General features: G+C 39.1%; 1 protein-coding gene and 1 pseudogene across 6 annotated transcripts in view; one reads left to right on the forward strand and one right to left on the reverse strand.

Moving 5' to 3' along the window:
* The window catches only part of LOC105741536, a 29785-nt pseudogene extending 26466 nt beyond the window's left edge, over positions 1-3319 (reverse strand).
* Frmd5 (FERM domain containing 5) overlaps positions 1-8985 on the forward strand; it is a 362213-nt gene that overhangs the window by 145204 nt on the left and 208024 nt on the right. The window lies entirely within an intron of this gene.

Consider the following 8985-nt stretch of genomic DNA (forward strand, 5'->3'; position numbering starts at 1 on the left):
CATGCTTGGTTTTGGTGGTTGGCACAGTGTACCTGGGGCTCTGAGACCAGCCTGGCATAGAGTACCGAGGATAGAACCTGGGTCTTTGCACTTGCCAGGTAGGTGCTTAGACTGCTGAGCTATCTCCCCAGCCCCCGGTAGCGTCTTCTGTGTCTTCCAAGGTTAGTACAGGTGTCAGACTGATCTGACATCTGTCTCCCTTCTTGTCTGCTTACTCTGAAAACCTTCATGACCACATCATTCTAAGTGGGTTCAAATCTCACCCACATAAGGCTGTGGCCCAGAATGCTTTCCCAAAGTCTCCAAGAAGACGAGGGAAAGTGAGACCTTGCTAAAAGCATTTCAGATTTTTTTTAAAAACTGAGATTGTAATTCTTACCAGGTGAGAGCAGCTATTCTTTTGTGCCTGTAAGTAAACTCATTCAAAATATTGATGTACCTTGATAAACAACACACTGAGTAAATATTAGCTGCAACATGAACCAGGAAGCATAGACTTTGGATTTACATTGTAGATATAAAACATTTAAATATGTGTGGCCTAATATATGTTTCTGTGGTAAAAGGATATTAAAGAAAATGGAAAATAAAACTTGTTAGATTTCTGTACACTGATGCTGAATAACTTACGCATAGTAAGGGCTTGATAAACACTGGGGGAATTCTAGCACACTGGGAAGTGGAAATTCTGTGATTCAATAAAATATTTTTGTCTTAAATAGACTGGCTGGTTACAGGTGTCTGAAAGGAAATGGAGTTAGTCTTAGCAGAAAGGAATGTTTATTATAAGGATATAATATGTCAGATCCCAGAACAAGGCAGCAGCTGGGTTTAGAAAGACTGGAGTTAGAGAAGAAATGGAAGGTCAGCGTAGGCTGAACAGTTTTCATTCCCCCTCCCTTGTTTCGTTTGCACACATATGGCTTCTTTCTTATTTGTACACAGACCAGATTTCTGTATTCCACAGACACTTGATAAATAATTAACTGCATAGTGTGGGGGTTCACATCTATAACCTCAGCACTTGCAAGACTGATGCAGGAGGATCACCATGAGTGAGAGGCCAGCCTGAACTCACTCAATTTAGTGAACTAAAAAGTGAGACCCTGTCTCAAAAGAAGGAGGAAGAGGAGGACGAGAAGGAGGAGGAGAAGAAAGTTAATAGGATGTGTGTATGTACCTGAAAATGAGCCCTAGATCATGTACTCTCTGCCTAATTTATGTAAGTTTCTGCGCTAATTTCTGCAAATAATTTAAAAGGGGAGAGTAAATAGAACAAATACATACATATTATGATGCAAAACAAAAGTTCTATATCAGTAGAGCAGGAAGTAATATTAGGGTTATGAGGTTAGCTAAAGACTTTATGAAGAACCTTCCCCTTGAGATACTCCATAAATACAAGTTGAGTTCGTGGAGGTGGAAACTGGGGGAGGGAGAGGATTTAAGATACAGAAATTAGAATGAATAGGAAAATGGATGTAGAAAAATTTAAGGTATATAAAACCTATTTCTCTAAAAAGAAGTCATGGGTATAGTGAGAGATTAGTTAAGAAGCCATTTAACTCCTATCTTCTGATGGAGAAGGTGCAGCAGTAGCACTTAATTCTATTGTCCATTAATCGATTTTTGACAGAATACATCATTAAAATGTAAGCACAAGGCAAAGTAGAGACAGGTAGCAAAATATCCCCTCTCGGACCTGGAATTAAGACAAAACAACAATTTGATGAAGAAATAAAAAGGAATAAATCTCCAAGAAATGGGACAGAGCTTATAGGAAAACTAGAAACTATGGAGAAGCTGGAGAAATGGAGCATGACACAGAAAAAAGAACAAAGTTCAAAGCTCATCTTGGCTCCCAGGGAGCGAGACCTGTCTCTGCTAACACAAGGTAAGCCCAGACAGGGTCACTAGCTCCGAGGAGAAATGACAGACAATGCTGGCAGTATGAGCTCCAAGGAAATCCAGTGGCTATTATAAACTGCAAAACACTGTGGGGTTTTACTAGAGGAACAGATATAATACAAGGAATAGATATAACACAAGATGTACACATGTATAAGAAATTACAAGATTGGTTTACGACAGTTAGCCACAGAGTCAGATGAGGAAGCGTGCAGAGGGCATCTGCAAACAGGAGACTGAAGGATTCAGTCCCAAGGTCTGAAGCTCACTGCGGTGTTCCGTGCAAATCTGTATCGTTGGCTGACAAGGTCTGTGATGAAGAATCTGTGACAGAAAGCTGAAGGATCCAAGTCTGAGTCTGTGGTGGAAGCCAGGAGATGATGTCCAAGCTGACTTTGAAGACTGAAGTTCCTCTGAGGAAGTGGAGCACCAAATCCTGCCTCAATCCCCTTATATACCCTTTCTGTGCTTAGTCACTCTGGGGTGGGCCAGGGGTCCCCAGTCCCAGGGCGTGGAACCACCCAGAGTATCTGGCCAAGTTGACACAATGTATCAACTACTACAATCCACCCGTTCTCAACTTGGCAACTACACATATTTCGTGTGTGTGTGTGTGTGTGTGTGTGTGTGTGTGTGTGTGTTACCAGGGATTGAATTTAGGACCCTGCGCTGGCCAGGCAGGCACTTATTCTACTGAGCTATCTACCCGACCCCTACATATTTCTTTAAACCAGTCTCCAGATACAGAGATAAGCATACAGTTGCACCTAACATGTTATAACTATGCTGTGTACAAACGGAAATGCACTAATACCCTTACCAAAATAAAAGGTAAGTTTTCTTTGCTTGATGCTTATGCTTCAACATTAACACAGGTTTAATAATCCTTAAGAATGGGTACTCAATCTATCGATATTATAACAAACCATATATAGGGGTGAAATAGTATAATTATAATCCTCTTTTCTGTAGCTGATCACAAGATTGCAGCTGATATTTAGAACGACCTTCTGGGGCCGACCAAATAGTTCAGCAGATTACAGTGCCTGCAAGGAGGTGCAGGGACCAGGGGATTCCTGGGCATGCTGTGCCGGCCCCGCCCCCAGGGTGTGCTGAGATGGCAATTGAGACTGGGCCTGGTGGCGCATGCCTATAATCCCAGCTCTTGGGAAGCTGTAAACAGGCAGATCACTGTGAGTCCAATCTAGTAGTGAGACCCTGAACACCCTATAGATCCTTCCCTTAAGTACCAAAAAAAACAAAACAAACAAAAAAAAAACACCCAACTACCTTCTTCCACTACCCATTCTGTATTCCCTTGATTTTCAGCAAGTACTTCAACAGGGCTTGGTTCTTTCCCTAGTGTAGTGACCCATACTTTCATTCTTGAAGGCTCTGAACCATTTGTCATCGTGCCTGTATTAAGTTGTTGTAGTTTCCATTCACTTTGATAACAGGGCATGGCAATACTAAGAGGCGCTCCAGGAGATCTCCTGCATTCCACGTATAGTCTTCCTTTCCTCCATGTGGAGTAGTAATCTAATTTCCCTCTCATAGTCTGAGTCTATCACCCCTGACAACACGGTGATTCCCTTTTTAGCATGTTTCCTCAGAGGCATGAGGAGACTAAAGTGACCAGGAGGAAATCTTAGCTTCCAGTTCAATGGTATCATTGCTGTGCTTCCTGGTACTAGCCTTCCCCTTTCTGGGACTAGGACTTCTAATCCAGCAGAACATAAGGTTATGGAGACAGGAAGCAAAAATTTTGCTAGTGGATCACTATGGGTAATGATGAGTGATACCATTTCTACTCCCACCCCTTGATTCCTAGACCCATGAATCCTGGCTATGGGAGACAGTGCCATACAGAGGGCACTGATTCAAAGCATATACAGCCTTTTGAAGTACCTTACCCCAGCCCTGTAAACTATTGCCATCTAGCTGACACTATAACTACATCTTCAAAAGACCATTCCAACTATCAATCCACCTGCTTCTGAATGGTAAGGAACATGATAAGACCAGTGAATTCCATGGGCATGAACCCACTCCTTTACTTCTTCGGCTATAAAATGTGTTCCTTGGTCAGAAGCAATGCTGTGTGGAATTCCATGGCAGTGGTGCCTGCATCCAGCATAGAACTCAGTGGTCTATTTATCATCTCCATTGACCAAAGTGAGAAACTATATGCCTGGGCTTGGATAGTTGCCACAGTCTGGGATGTGTGCACGAGGAACCTCCAGAACAGGCTAGCACCTGTTGGGCTAAAAGGTACACAGAGAAAACCTGACTTAGGGCACACAAGGAAACACTGAAACTTTGATATGTGAAACACATCTTAGAAACACATCTTAGATGGAAATCATAGATCACTCCAAATTGAAAAGGCAGGGCAGGATCTAGCATTCACACACAAAAATGTAAATGTGAAAACAGTACAGTAGATCTTAGCTCTGATCCACTGTCCCTCCCACATATTTAGTGGATTCTAATACTGTCCAAGGATCAGACTCAGTTCAGTTTTAAAAGATTTATGCCCCCTAAAACAAAAGATTCTATCAAAAAACAGGCAACTAGCTCACCAGAGTTTCACTCTTTTTTTTTTTTTTTTTTTTTTTTTTTTGGCAGAGCCGGGGATTGAACTCAGATCCTTGTGTTTGCTAGTCAAACGCTTATCCTACTGAGCCATCTCCCCGGCCCAGCGTTTCACTCTTATGAGTTGATTAATGACCGGTTGTGATGGGGTTGTTAAGTTATAAAACTTGCCTTTCTTCTGTGTGATGCTGTTAATTAATGGCACATGGGCCTTCATCAGATGTGGCCCATTGATCGTAAACTTCCTAGCCTCCAGATCCATGAGCTGAATAAACATCTATGGTTATTTCTTTTTAAGGCAATTGAAATAAAGACAGAGAAAAAGAAATACAAATGGCCAGTAAGTAAATGAAAAATATTCACTCTTTGTCCTTTAGAGAAATGCAAATTAAAACAACACTGAGATTTCATCTTATTCCAGAAAGAATGGCTATCATCAAAAAATCAAATAATAGCAAATGCTGACGAGCCTAGGGAGAGCAGGGTATGCTCCCATCCTATTGGTGAGAATATACTAATACAATCACTATGGAAACTAGTATGAAAATGCCTCAAAAAACTAAAACTACAAATTTCATTTCTTAACTATTCCCCTTTTACATTATCTTCCCCAAAGACTTAAAAATATCATCTTACAGTGACACATGCATATCTATGTTTATAGCCACAATTCATAATATCTAAATCTTGGGGGAGAATATCAGCTCAGGTAGGACACAGTTCTAAAGAAAAGCAAAACCTATCAGGTAGGAAAAAGAATCCTATGAAAGAAGGAAACTAAGGTAAGAGTACTGGTCTAGAAAGTATTATTTCCCAGAAAAAATATATGTGAAAAAAAAAGTCTAGTGAAACAAACACTATGTTCATAATGATGTCAGTTGCCTACCTCCTTCTGGAACTTAGCACTTTAAGACTCTTACTGATTCCCATTTTTCCCATCACAAATCTTGTTCACATTAATGTGCTGTGATTTATCTTCTTCCAAAGTCTCTTGTGCTTAGAAAAGAAGAGCTAAATTAGTCAAGAAAGATTTCATTAAGAACTACATAATGGGTTCTCCCTTTGGCACTGATGATAACTCACAAGTTATTTATATTTTCTACTCTTGAAGAATTTATAATCCTGGTTGAAGAAGCAGGCTATATATACACACATGTTTATGTGCATGTATATATATATGTGTATATATGTGAATTATATAACATTATGAACATATATACATCAAGTGCCAAATAAGCCTGATTTCTTAGTATCTATTTCATGAAAGAATTAAAAACCACCAACCAGGTACACCAAATTTATTCTGGATGAAAAAAAACAAAAAACTAAGCGTTTCCTGAAGATTTCACTGAAAGAGAAAATATTGTTTGACAATTAAATAGAACACAATTAATACCTTATAATTGCTATAAATTGAACTTGAATCCTTTGAATAATAAACAGGTTTTTTGATTTATGGTGCAGTTTATTATCATGTGTTCCATAGTCACAGTGCTCTTTTTGCAAGGTCCCCAAATGGTTTAGATAGTCCCAAATCGCCTATTTTCTCAGATCTCATATTTGTAGTCTTTAGCAGTGGAAAGAATTTAGTAGTTGTTAATTAACAGCACATGAGGAAATACTCAGAGACAGACTGGGAAATACTGGATTTAATTCCATCTACATATAGGCAGGCTGAAGTCAGAGTGCTATCAGTGAATATGTGGAGAGGAGGCCACATATAGGGCTTGGGGTTAGGGAAAATAGTCCCAAAGAATCGGGATGGGATGTTTGAGGTCAGAGCTACAAGGAAGATCAGCACAGTGTACATATGCTGAATCTTCTGGCCATAGGTCCAGCCTTAAATTTCTTTATGGCTATCAATTCTTGTTTGCTGAGGGCAGCCTGGTTTCCTGTTGTTTGTAAAGAGGACCATGTTTATTGAGAAAGTCTTTTTCACGTCAGGCCTGACAGTAGTCATGAAGGTCTTATAGTGATCTTCTATAAATGCTAATCATAAATGATAGAGTGATTAAACTGTATCATGTTCTTTGGAAATGAATACAATAAGATTTAGTTTAAATAGACACATCTAGGGCCGGCTAAATAGCTCAGCAGATTAAAGCACCTGCAAGCAGGCACAGAGGCCAAGGGTTCAATCCCCAGGCCTGCCGTGCTGCCCCGCCCCTGGGGCACGCTGAGATGGCAATTGAGACTGGGCATGGTGGTGCGCACCTGTAATCCCAGCTCTTGGGAGGCTGTAAACAGGCAGATCACTATGAGTCTGATCTAGTTGTGAGACCCTGAACACCCAATAGACCATTCCCTAAAATACAAAAAAAGAAAATTGCACTGTCATTTCTTTGGTAATTCAAAAGTTGCCACAACAAATCTTTAAATTTTTTTAAAGTGAATTGGCGGGCCAAGGAGATAGCTCAGTGGAATAAGTGCTTGCCTGGCAAGCACAAGAGCCTGAGCTCAATCCCTGGGACCACCATAAATAAATAAATAAATAAATAAATAAATAAATAAATAGAGTTGGCTTGAACTGAGTATTGTGGCTGAACATTATAAATGTTGAAATACAGTTACAAATCAAAATACAAAGTCTGGTTATTATATACATAAAATTAATTGTTCAAGTCAACGGAATGTTAACTGAACATTCACTCTCACACCGTGTCAATACCCAAGACCCTCAAATTAAAGAAGGAGCAGAGTTTTTATTCTATGAGTCTGTGAGAATCTACAAGAAACAGAGAAGTGGTGAGGGGGGGAGAGGGAAGGAGAAAGAGAATGAGAAAAAGGCAGAGAGAGAGAGAGAGGAAGGGAGACAAGGCATACCCACAGTGACTCAGCTCTTCCAACTAGGCTTCCTTTCTAACTGTTGAGTTAGGTACTTATCATTGATGAACTAGAATTGCATGATGCAGTTGCCCTCCAAATGCCCCATCTCTGAATACAGATTTTTGGATTCCCTAAAATCCAAGAACTATACTGCTGCAAGAGTAATATTTCTAAAATGTGAATTTAGTCATGTTGCTTTCCTATTTTATACCATGCTATAGCTCTCCAAAATGTACATCAAAAGGCCAAGCTCCTTTACTTGGTGTGAGATCCTTTTTTGGTTTCTCTTCACCTACAAGGCCTGTTATAAAGACTAGGCCTGTACCTTCACTATCCACAGAGTTAATTTCAGACCATTTGCTTAATTTTCTATATTTTGCTTAATTTTTCTATTTTGGCCTTTGAGAAGTTTCCATTTTGTTGAACATTTAGCTGTGTCTTTAAAAGAATGTTTGCTATATTTTGTTCTGAATGTTTTCTGTGTTATGCTTTGTTTTTGTCAAGGGGGGATTTGTAAATTATCTATTCCACTCTAGCGCCAGAAATACAGTCTTTCTTTGTATATTTCTTGTCTTGTCTTCTGTTTCTCTTCATACCTCCTGTCTTTTCCTGTTGCTCTTAAATAAGACTCCTCTGGGGCTAGAACTGGATTAAATTCGTCTTTGTATTTCTAGGCTCTGCAACATAGTGGTTTATATAATACCTGTTTGATGAATATTCCCTGAACCAGAATGTTTATTTGTTATACTGGGTCACCTTTAAAAATTCATAACAAATTAATTGCTAAAGTTTTAAACTAAGACTCTATGTACATTCCAGCTGCTCATTGAAGTTGGTGCATATAGGAAAATTTCCCCATGGCCGTTTTAGATTTCCACTGGTAAATCCTTTTGGGTTGAGATTACAAGCATCTTCACATGCTGATTTCTGGGTGTGGCTTAAGCATGTTGTTTGCCCATATTATAGATTGTAATTATAATCTTTAGCAGAATTATAAATATAATTCCTATGGGGATGATGGCCCTTTGAGTTTTGTGACTCAAGGAAATATTCTTAGAGATGTTAATTTTTCACTAGAGAAACTGCCATTCATGTGTCTTATATTTCCAAGGTTCTTTTTTAAAAAAGTCAGATATAATGCATATAATATGTGTCACCCATTTGAAGTGTAAAATTTAATGAAAAAAGGCTAAAAGGTAGTTAGCTAGGAGAAGTGACAAGATTTATAGGAGTGTGGTAGATTTTTGTAGCCTTGTAAGATCTATATTATGGTTCATGCAGAAAAGGGTCCAGGTCTCCTGTGTTGTCTGAGACAAGAAACAAAAAGTAACAAGCACATAGATGTATATCAACATTTATTTCTGAGTTCACATCAGAAGCATTTCTGAAGGTTTGTGTTAATTGAAAATGAAGTGCACTGTCTTGAGAGTTCATAAAACTCTAAGTTACAGTATCCAAATAGGAACAAGATAGCTGTTCATAGGGAGTTCTGTAATGGTGATCCAGGCATCCTGGGATCATGAGACACTGATTTTATGAAATTTAGAGAAAAAGAAGAAGTAAACTGCATGCTGCAGAATAGCGAATATGGAAAATGTAAAGATGTATGCATTGTTAATTTCTTTAAATTTGGTGGTCAAATCATGAAATTTTATT

The sequence above is a fragment of the Octodon degus genome, unplaced genomic scaffold (assembly GCF_000260255.1).
Source record: "Octodon degus isolate 3935 unplaced genomic scaffold, OctDeg1.0 scaffold00002, whole genome shotgun sequence".
NCBI lineage: Eukaryota > Metazoa > Chordata > Mammalia > Rodentia > Octodontidae > Octodon > Octodon degus.